The sequence below is a fragment of the Brachyistius frenatus genome, unplaced genomic scaffold (genome assembly GCF_029030835.1).
Source record: "Brachyistius frenatus isolate BFR_SWC_R1_liver_20210118 unplaced genomic scaffold, ASM2903083v1 Contig_8, whole genome shotgun sequence".
NCBI lineage: Eukaryota > Metazoa > Chordata > Actinopteri > Embiotocidae > Brachyistius > Brachyistius frenatus.
The window spans coordinates 5,516,403-5,528,216 of record NW_027210607.1 but is presented as its reverse complement, the minus strand read 5'-3'; positions in this window follow the sequence as shown (position 1 = coordinate 5,528,216).

Here is an 11,814-nt window from a genome sequence, read left to right as displayed (position 1 = left end):
CTCTTGAACAAAGATGGAAAGTTGAGGGAGGGTAAAGGAGAGAGGAGAGAGGAGATGAGTGGTGATCTGGTGAATTCAGGGAAAACACATTGTTGCTAAGAGCAGTTTGAGGCAATCCAAACAAAGCTAATGCAACACGCACAGAAATAATGGACAAAAACCAATATAGCCTTAAAGATAAAGGGGAACCAATATGATCACAGATGTGCAAGAGAATACCACACGCGTATGTTGGCTCCTGAAGGGGTTGTAAGATAAATCCGAGCAGTTTTCGGATAGTTAACCGAAGAGATCAACATAAAAACTATATTAAAATCTACTTTTTCGTCCAAATTCATCAATCATTTTTCCTTATTGCCCCTAATGACTCAAATGAAACAAGGAAACTACTCCTTGGTTGAGTTGATCAGTGCCCACAACCAGATACAACAGATCGCAATAAATATTTTATCATTTAAAAAGTCCAGAAGCACATATTCAGAAACATCCGTGTTTTTGAAAACATTGTCACCGGCTTAAGCAGCCATATCTCTGCTCTCCCCAAACTTAATTTCAGTTTCTGTAATCACTGCACGGCAAACTCAGCTTAGTTTTTGAGCATTGCCACTGGCAGGTTGAGGATGCCTTATCTAAGTCCTGTTTATATTTGGCAGTTGTGCACATGCTCTTTCATTACCTATGAGCATATGATTAGCATCTGTAAGAAACTCCTGGGGCAAAGCAGCAGCATCACAACCGCAACCTGGAAACTATACTTTGGCGCACACCGGCGGTTCCGGCTCAACACATTCTGTGTGCAGCACAGATGACGTGCTTCATCCATAAGGCACGTAATAACGGTTTTAGATGATTGCAGGCACTAAAATTAGCACGTGAATAATAATCACCGGCCGGAGAGCTGCTTTTCATTTGAAGTTTGGCAGGGGAGAGTGCGCTGGATGCCAGATTGGGGGTGCAGCGCTACGGATGTGTGCAAAGGCAGCAGGAAAGTTGACACTGGAAACTGTAGCATTAACAGCAGTACAGGCAACGCTGCCAGTGTTTCGAGGTGACCATAGAGGATGCCAGATATCTACAGCGCAGCTGGATGGAGAAGTGGAAAGCAACATAACACAAGCCGATCCGTCCATGTATCAACCTGTTGATGTGCTGCAGGTATTCAGACTACTACACCTACGAGATTGGTTAAAAAAAGAAACGTGTAAGATCATGCGAGAAGTGAAGTCCGTGGCCATCTGGAGCATATGTTCCAGCAGAGCAACTTCCTTCTGTAATTAATGAAGTTCTCCATCGGGAATGGTCTGATTAAGTGAAAACTCGTCTTATTCTCTGTAGGCCATGTTTCCAGGGCTCAGAGAGAAATGGCTCTGATAGAGTCCCTGAGAACTCGGCGGCCCCCAGTTTGTCATGCAGCTGGCATCTCTTTTTATGGAGTCACTTTCAAAGCTTTTCCCCCTACAAGTGGCATCAGACACATCTGTTCCCAGGACAGCCACCCACATGAGAGGTTGCCCGGTGCTGGCAGGATGGCCTGCAGATGTAGGCAACAAAAAGAAAAACGACATGCAAAATGTACATGGAAAGCCACATTGTGACAGTTAAGACAACAATATGTCAAGAGTCCCGAAGGGGAGAGGAGAGGAAAAGAGAAAAGACAAATAGAGAGTGGAGAGAGGGGAACTGGGGTATAATGACTGCACTGAAGGGTAAAAACAACTCAAAAGAAGAAAGAATGAAAGAAAGAAGAGAAGCTGAATAACAAGAGATGATAGGTTATAGTGGAAGAGGAGGACAATAAGTAGTAAGTCTGAGGCAGTGTCTGCTGTTGGCCGTATTGAAGGATGTGCTGTGGTCTTTTCAATCGCAGGCAGCAGACCAATTTGACCTCCATCCTGTACAGAGCAGCACTGTTAGTGCAGATGTCTGATGAAGTAGCAGCAGCACGGCTATATAAAGGCTGCCGTGTCCAGGGTGTATGAGATGCACTCTGCTAAGAGCAGTGTAAAACACAGTGCATCATTAGGGGAAGTGTATTTAAGTAGTCAACAGCCCTGTAAAGGGACTGCTAGTGAGGGGAGAGTGGATGGAGGCAGGCGATGGGAAATGGTCCGAGTTATTTCCATTCCCTCAGCCCGTTTATGGAAACATTATGGGAGCAAGGTTCAGTTCTCACGGAAGAGGAAAAGACTCTGGGAGTGGAGTGAGTGAGAGACGTGAGAAAGCGAAGGAGCGAGTGAAAGAGAGAAAGGAGGAGGGACTGGAGAAATGCTGCTTTTAGCTTGTTTCCTCTGGAAAAGACCTTGCTCTGTGTGTGTCCTTCATTGTGTAGCTCTCCCTCTGGCAAAGGCCACAAAAGCCTCCATTTATCTACCCTGAGCATCTAGCCTTATTGAGAAAAGGGGCTGAAAGGCAGGCAACCATCACATGTGCCAGAGTGACATGGCTTTTCCCTTGTTAACACTTTAGTCTTGCACCCAGAGTGCACCCAACACAATCTCCATCAGAGTGAGGGATTACTCCCGACGACAAAATGGGGGGGAAAAGAAGTAGTACATCTGTTCTATATATTTGCATTTCTTTGGTTGAGATCACAATGCACCACTTGACTCGATGGAAAGCGAACATTCTCAGTCAGGCATGAGAAACCCTCCCCATCAATGAGGCCCTTTTCCACCATTTGGTTCCTTTAACTGCGCTAGCAGCACATCACAAGGAGCAGCTTGCACAAAACACAATCTGTCAGCTCAGAGGCAGACGAGGCCAGTTTATTCACGATTCACTCTCATCAGTTTCTATTTACTCAGTGTTTTCGGGATTAGAAAGGGGACCAAGTGCAATTTTAGGACATCGCAATGTGTGCTATTCAGCAATCTGCAGCTCTAATTGCAGAGAGAGGAATTTTCTACATCTCTAGCATTGAGGCACAGCAGCTGCAGCTGGCATGGCATGTGGTGGGTGTGTTTTAAGGGAGGAGTGGCAGCTAAAACAGTGTCAAAGACTAACCTCCCACTGAGAACCACCCACAAACACTCACCTTTGCATAAACATGCACAAATGACTGGTGCATGTCACAATCCTGCCTTTGTCTCTCTGTGTACAGCTTAATAATCTTTCATGACATACCAAAGCATCAGGGGACATGCTGCGCTCTAAAATTTGCCTCCCTCTCCACCGCCACTCACATCCTTAGTGATTTAGAGAGGAGTCAGCTGCCATACACACACAAAAAAAGAAGCCCCCTCCAGAACGTACACGCATCCCATTCCTTCAGTCAACAGGTCATCATCAACGCCTGGTAAATATCTGTATTTATGTGCATGCATACTGCACATGGACCATAAAACAGTGATGATAGGAGGAAGGGATGCTTTTTCTCTTTTTTAGATTTCTGCATCTCATCCCTAGTCTTGTTCCCACCTCGTTATGCCACCATTTTACCCTCCCCCCTCTTCCTGAATGCTAAATGGAGAAAAGCGTCCAGGGAGATGATTCCAGATGAATTTGATCCTTCCACCAGGAGCCAAGTGCACTGATCCGACATGACGCGAGGCCCCCTCTGCGATCGAGCGCCCTCTGACCTTCAAGACTGATCGGGGCCAACGATCTGATGAGGTGCTCTTGCGAAGGGGGGGGAAGGGAGTGTAAAAAGAAGAGGGAGGGTTGGGGGTGAAAAGCAGGCATCCCAACAGTCGTAAGGAGAGTGGCTACAACTGCGGTTTTCTTCCACTGGTGAACGCTCTTGCGTCTTTCTTTTTTTTTTAAATATATTTATGCAGTTCAGAATGACACACAAAGAGCTGGAGTTGGACTCTTTAATGTACTTCCACCTCACTCAAGCAGAAATCAGGCACAAGATGAATGAAAAATATGCGCAGGAAAGGTGTCTGTCCCTAATCACAGAGCTGGCCAGACTTTACAACGGCATCCCAAAAAAGCACAGATTTCCTTATTCCTCACTTCCTTATCTCTAAACTGCAGCAGGCTCGGAAGAGCGTCGCCAAGACGGCAGCAATTGGGAAAACGCACCAGGCGCTGGCAGCGGTATGACTTGCACCAGCCCTGTGGAGGAGAGGAAAGTCTTGCTTTCATTTTGGTAGCTTGCTAACATTTCATCCAGCCAGGTTTGATAAGATGAATGACTCCCACAGGCCACTGCTATAAACAACATCTTAGTGAACCTGCCTGGTTAATAAGATACAAATACTCCTGAAGCACTTTGTTGGAGTCTGTTGGGGAGTGTTTGTATCTGACCTTGACATTTTTGAATTCTTAGCATTAATATCATCCCTGAGAAACCACAGACACTAATACCATATTCCGTATCAAATAAATAGCAAGCAGAATCCAGTGTGAGACCGCATGCTCAGCTCGAGAAACCTGCTTCGCCTTGAGCACACTCAGCCTGCCTTTCAGAGAAAATTAAACAAAATGACAGGAAGCAATTAAGCGACACTCATTTCTCCCGTTGCACTCCCCTTGAAAATGTCAAATGTCACCAACTGAGAGAATGAGTCTCTGTGTGTGTGACCTAATGACGAGCCACGTGGAGGAGGGAAACTAACTTTTAACTTCCTGTATTAAAGTAAATATACAACAAAGTAAAAACTCCATCAGCATGTTGGCAGCTTACGTTGACCTCTGACCTCTGGTGTTTGTGTTCTCCTTCTAATCGCAGATCAGCCTGAGACAGACGAGTACAGTGTAATTATACAGCTGCTCCTGTGGTCAGATATACAGCACCTGGCTGTGTATCCAGCAGTTGTGTGTTCATTATGTTCTGGCCCCGGCCCGAACAGCTCGCTGTGAACTGTATGTGGCCCTGCAGTCCTGTTTACATTTTAGAGATGTTCCAAAGGCTTCCAGTAAACATGGGCCTGGGGACGGTAAGCACTGAATGAAGACACGGTGTAGCTGCTGGGCATTGCAAGAATAACACACACACACAGAGATCTCTTGTTGTGATCCTAACATAGTGTCTGGGACATTGTTTGCCTGTATGTGTTATGTAATCCTCTTTTCCTTTTGCTCCCTCTTCTTTTAAGGCGTTACACCCATATAAAGGCGGGCATTCAGCAATGCCCCCTATGACTCTGGATCCCACAGCATACTACCCCCCGTGGCTAACCTCCAAACATCCACAGCAGCTTTCAATACGAAAGGGAGGAGGCAAGCAGTTGATCTCCTCCACACTGAGAGACGGTGTGATTACAGAGGCAAAAGAAAGGGGGGAAAAAATCAGGCCACTGTTACGCCAGATCATTATCCTGCGTCAACTGCCTTTACAAAGCGCATAGAAGGAAGGCTAGGCAAAATGATGTTGCAAAGAAAAGGGGAACAAGTGAGATGGAATATACAAGTCTAGCTTCAAATTAGCTCTGCTTGGCTGGGCCGGTGCTCCTTAAACACATCATACCGCTTGCTGCAGCCCCGAGTACGAGGAAGAGGCCAGGCCCGAGTGCTGGCCGAGAACCGTGCAGCTCCTTTCTGCTGCAGCTTTCCCTACTACTTAGTGTAAAAGGGTTCCCAATACACACCAGTAACTCCTGTATCTCAGGCTTGACTAAAATAGTCACAGACAACTACGTCTTTGCTAATAGCAAGTTACAAGAATAGGCTAAAGGCAACATCATGTCCAGGCTTCTGTAAGTGGATAAAAAAAAAAAAAAGCTATGTTGTAATGACCTGATTTAAACATTTGCACGATTCAAAAGTATAATCTCAACTGAACTACAAGAGAAAAAAATGCTTTGATTTCAAGGATATCAAATGTTAATCTAGAGCAAATGAAGCTTGAGAAAATGAAAAGGGCTTCTTGGAAGAACACTATAACGACTCTGACATGTTCCAGCCAACATTTTGATAGCTTTCTGCTGCTGTCAAAAGAAATTACATAGAATATATAATCAGAATAATACATTGCATCACACCACTTTGAAATCCACGGTGAAAATAAAAAGTTGCGTTATAGTCTGGGGGATTCCCAGGATACCAAAACTCATTATTATCTGATTTATGGGCCAGCGGAAACACAAACAAGAACAACATCCTCCTCCCAATACATCTCAGCGCTTTAAAAACACACACACACACACACACACACACACACACACACACACACACACACACACACACACACACACACACACACACACACACACACACACACACACACCACGATTAGACGTTCTGATTCGTCTCATGTCAGTGAGCAGGCAACATGAAACGAACCAACACAAAAACACACAGACACTTTCTCACAATTGATAAAGGACTGTTTAGGAGGAACTTCCTTCCCGTACAAAAAAAAAAAAAAAAAAAAACGGCTGATACAAAGAAATCCTGCACATTCCTGTGTGAACGAACAATAACAGGACAACTCACCACAACACACGAGTCTCAAACAAAAAGCACAAAGGAGACATATTCACCTTCACTATGAAAACACATGTTTCTTATACTCTTAAGCTGTTTGTTTCCTGCTTAAGCTCCACAGTGTGATATCTAGTGTCGGAGCACTGCAGTGCTCTGGTGAGGTTAAGTGAAGGATATTGGCCCCAACAGAAATGCCTCAGTGGTTCACACACACACACACACACACACACACACACACACACACACACACACACACACACACACACACACACACACACACACACACACACACACACACACACACACACACACACACACACACACACACACACACACACACACACACTAAGGCTGAGCACTTTATGGCACATCTGTCACGGCTCTGCTCCATTTGACTTGTTAATTACAATCATTCTCTATCAGAAACAAGTACGTGTACTTTTACGCTTCAAAACAACTCATCCGACGGCTCTTTGCTCCTTTGCTTACCCTATAGGTCGGTTTGCCTGTCAAGGGCGCAGATGCTTGCGCGGGGGTTTTTGTGCCATACTGGCCTACATTTTGAGGCAAGAGGAGCAGTTTGCTGCACCTTCGAGGCACAACATGACTAATATTACATAAATATAGTGAATATTATGAAACCAATAATCCCATGCAGGGAAAACATAAATAAACCAACATATGGAAAAAGAATTCCATCCAGTCTGTGCAACCATTAACCCAAATCATTGTGTATTTATTATTTCATCATTCTTATCTGCATCTGATCAGCCATACTATATTCATGTGGTTATTTCCTTGCCATGTTCAGACCGCCAGCCCAAATCCAATTTTTGTCATATGCAGATTCATTTTTAAAGTCTGAACAGCAAAAACACACATGAAATGTGATTTTGCAAATCCGGATCCAAACCACATTTGGAGGTGATCTGAAATGCGATTCCAATCGGATTTCTACAGATGCGTGTCAGTCCGGACGCTCTGCTGGCTCAGGTCGCATTTCTTTTGTTACTCGCAAGGTGACAACGTCATTTTCAGAGAGACAGAATGAGCAGATTCTATGCTGCCGCTAGCAGAGCACTGTCAGAAAGTGTAGATTTTCGTGCAGTAGAAGACAAAAAGAACAACAGTCCACAGATAGAAACCGAAATAAACGATCTGCTGCCACTTCTGTGCCAGCAGCTTCCATGTGGGAAAGCCATTTTCACCAGCGTCGCTGCGTGTACGCCGTTACCACAGCAACCCATGCAGATAGGTTGGATCCGTCTGGACTTACCAAATCTGGCCTGTTTACTTGCAAATAACAGTTCAGACAGTCTGTCCTAAACATCTGAACATATCCTATTTGTATGCCAATGGTTTTCAAGCCTTCTACATGACACATATACTGATGTTTCAGCAGACACAGAAAATCCACAGAGACCATAACGGCATGCAGTCTGGCTGTATCATCCACACCCAGTCCTGTCCATCTATTCAGACAGGCCCTTTCTTTTTCGCTACAGTAGGACGGAGGTATGCGCAGCAGCACTAAACCAAATCCCTTCTTATCTCCCATTGAAGGCTGGCTGCGACTACAGAGGTCAGTCGTCCCTGATTGTCTGGGCCTGCTGAGGGGAACACAGACCGAGTTAACCCCATGGGTCACCGCTGGTCCTTGGGACTCAGTGGCCATCGGGTTAATGACTGGCCAGCGCTCATTCTCTCCATTGTGGCCCGGTGACAGGCAAGTAGACAAAACATGTAGGGGAGGGTCAGCAACTTTCGGTGGCCTTTTCCCCAACATTCCTGATATGGACACTAATGAGTCCCAAAGGGAACAAGTGGGGTGCAGACATAATTCATCTTGGCAAGACACATTTTCCTATATGCTTGACTACCGCAAATCCATAATGCATGAACATGATGCTTTTTTGGAGTGATGTTAAATTATTGGCTTGGGGAAACAAAGAGTGATCCTCCCGTGCTCAAAGCTCTGACAAGTGGTATTTGCACTGCAGTCCACTGGGAAGACTTTGTTGTGCGAGGATTAAAAAAAAAAGAAAAAAAAATGCTTAAATTAAACTATTGAGTGGAAGGGCCTCTGGAGAATAAATGGCTTCAGATCTCTATTTTTCTAAATCTTTTCATTATGATGACAGCCTTTCTTCATCTTACTATCATATCACGCATGTTGTGGATCAATGACTTTCTTTCAGATGAAAAACTGTCACAGTTACACATCTGTGTTGACTGTCAGGGCTACATTTGTAAACCATAGAGTACAGCTTATATGTGGCTCCCTCTGTCAGCGGTGTAATGTAGGATGGAGCTTAGTGCAGAAAATCATGTGGGGTTTCAAGAGGTCATGATAAACAGTGAGGTCATCTAAACTGGTCGTATGACGATGTTTTCATGACCAGATGTAATATCTAAATAATGGAAAAAGGCAATATGTCACTGTTTACTCACACTCTGCATGAAAAAAAAAAGGGCTTCAGAAAGCATGGACCATCCATCCACTGTCTAATCTGCTCCATTAATGGTCTAGCTATGCATGGGCTGACAGTGTTAGTCATCAGAGGGCTCAAACCTTTAACCCCTCACATCCCCATCTCCTCTTGGACCTTGGTTGTACATTGCCAGAGGTTGATAGGGTTCCTCTCGCCCGCAATGGCGCGATCAACATTTGACTTCTGTCATTATACCATCTGCTCTATCCGGCAGCTTCCCCTGCAGCCACAGCGCTGCGTTTTTTACTCAAACGTACGACATCAGCCAGTGGATGAGCAGCGAAAGGGTGGAAAAATGTAGAGCAGAGCAAATACGAGCTGTACAAGGGATGAGCTGGTGCTGCAGCTGTTTCAGCAATTTATATCTACTTCTAAAACAAGATAACTATGAAAATACTGAAAACTCTCCCGTTCATCCTTAAAGAGCAAAGTAAAGTACAATGAAGAGATGTATTTTTAAATGCTTTTAAATTGCAGGTATTACATCCGACATCACAGAGCTGCATCTAATCTACTGCATCTACTGTCGAGTTTAAACCAATAAGGACACTAAAGTCAGATTAAGTAACGATACAGCTATAAACAAGCCAAGTGGCACACGAGGGCACCAATCCACATACGTCGCCAGGAGACACACCACAAGCCATAGCATCTCATTTGTGCATCTCGCATAAAGTGCGGCAATATGGTCATTGGAAGAGCCGTTGGCGTCTTCCTGTGGTTCCCTGAGCTGCATGCTGACACACGCCAGCGTCAGTGCAACGTGTTAAACATGGCGTCTTAATGCCATTACACTGATTACACACGAGAAGTCGTATAATGTGCAGCGCAGATCAAAATGATGAATGACCCAGGAGAACCCGACATGCGGATCTAGAAGCAGCGAGAGCAGCAAGATCCTTTGTGTTTTCAGAATGTTTAGGCGAAACCGTGCGAGAGGTTGATTGTTACTTTTGATCCCAAATTAATATGAAATGTTTCTGGTGCTGTGGAGGCAGATAGTTCTGCTGCTGAGCATCAATGTTACAAACGTGATACCGAAAATCAAAACAGAAACTTTTTTTTTTTATAGTCTTTGTGTCTATTCTCCCCACAATATGAACATTGCTCAATAAACCACCCACGTCCATCAAAAAAAGACTCCTGTTGTGAAACAGGGGATGAATTTGTATACAAACATCAACCTAATGACTTCATCTTTGATTTTCCCCAACAATGATGAGTGGGTTTAAATCCTTCCATAAATCCAGACTGCAATCAAAACAAAGGCTGACCAAAAGGATAGAGAGAAAGACTGTCTCTAACAACAGGAGCAGGCAGCATGTGATCCCCTGTCTGCTGGTTGGTTGGTTTTGAAGCAACAGGATTTGGTTGGGGAGGCCTATTGTGACTCCTGGCAGGCCAGACAGCCAGCCAGTCAGCTGGCACACACCAGACCAGGCTTCCTGATCCTCGTCACATGCATGGGATGTGGGATCTGCTGGAAACGGATGTGCTAGGCTACATGGTTTGGCATGCTTCAAACGGTACAATAAGGAGAAATGCATCACCACTAAAAAATGTGCTCTGAACTTAAGACCTTCAGCAGCTTTTTTTTTTCCTCTGCTGGTGTTCCCCAAATCATGACTACTCAGCAGTTCGGTAGAAAAGCACCGTGGGAAACAGAGACACACATAACGAGTCCAGACAGTGTCGGGTTCACGAATGTGAATGGTACAATAAGTAGTCTGAAAATCAGGCACTTCTTTTCAGTAATTTGTGTTACGGTAATATCTTTCCAGGGAATTTTCTGTCACAAACTAAAGATAACGGCTGTAACCCTAGTTGGGCGTCTCCAGGCCCACTAGGCCAGAAGACATCCTAAACAGCTCTGCAATGATAACAACTGGATATGGCCTGCGGGCATGTCACAGGAAGCTCCAAACCTGACAGGTGCCTTATTGTTCAGCTGAGCACACATTGTGCAAATAACTTTATTTTGAAAGACATATCTATCCAGCTCAATTACCCATTGTCTGGTTAGCCATGCAGAAGGAAATGTTAGAAATAGATGAGAGCATATTTCTTCTTCAAGGACCTTCTTTGCACCCTGTCGATGGCAGAATACAACAGATCTCTATTCAAACTATTGAAATGCTTACCCTGGCACTGTTATCGTCGTGGCTGCCGAGTGGTTCTCCGTTTAGGAGTGAGACAGGGTATATAAACTGCCTCATTTGAATCTACAATATAGGGATGAACTTTAATCTGTGGTTCATCTTTTTGGAATAAAAAAGCCACAATTCCTTCCTGCAATGTAACAATAGAAAATTCAATAAGCCAGGAATCAAGAGAAACGCTTTAAATTGAAGATCATATAGGTAAGTATGTGGCGCAAACACATAATGAGGAAAGGCATGAAACCAAACTTAATAGGAATATGGGTTCGCTAATAGGAATATGTGCATGCTGACAGGGAAAAGGAGCAGATTAATGGGGTTTCTTTTCGCTTTTGTGCACAATAATAGCACATTTTTCACACATCACTACAGATGTCTTTATGCCCATTCAGGTTAGTGGTCAGTTGGAAGATCGCCTCCCTGATGTGCAGACCTGTGGCAGCTGGAGTTAAGCCAAGCATTTTATTTGGCGTTAAAGGGAAATAAATGTTAAATGGTATAGCAGGCTATGAGCATACTTTAGCCATCTTAAAAACACTCCTGTGCCTACTTAGTTCAGCACAGCCTCACGGAAAACTAATCTTTCCCAGACATGAAAACCCTGTGAAAAATAATGGTGTCTTATTGATTTTAATGCTCCGGGAGCAGAAATTTATACGCTTGATCTGTTCAGATGGGAGTTGTAAAGGCAAAAGGAAAATAAATCCAGAGAAATGAAAATTAAGCAATGGAAACTTACATTTACAATCAACAGCATCTAGTTGTGTCTGCAGCTTGCCACCAGCAGAGGA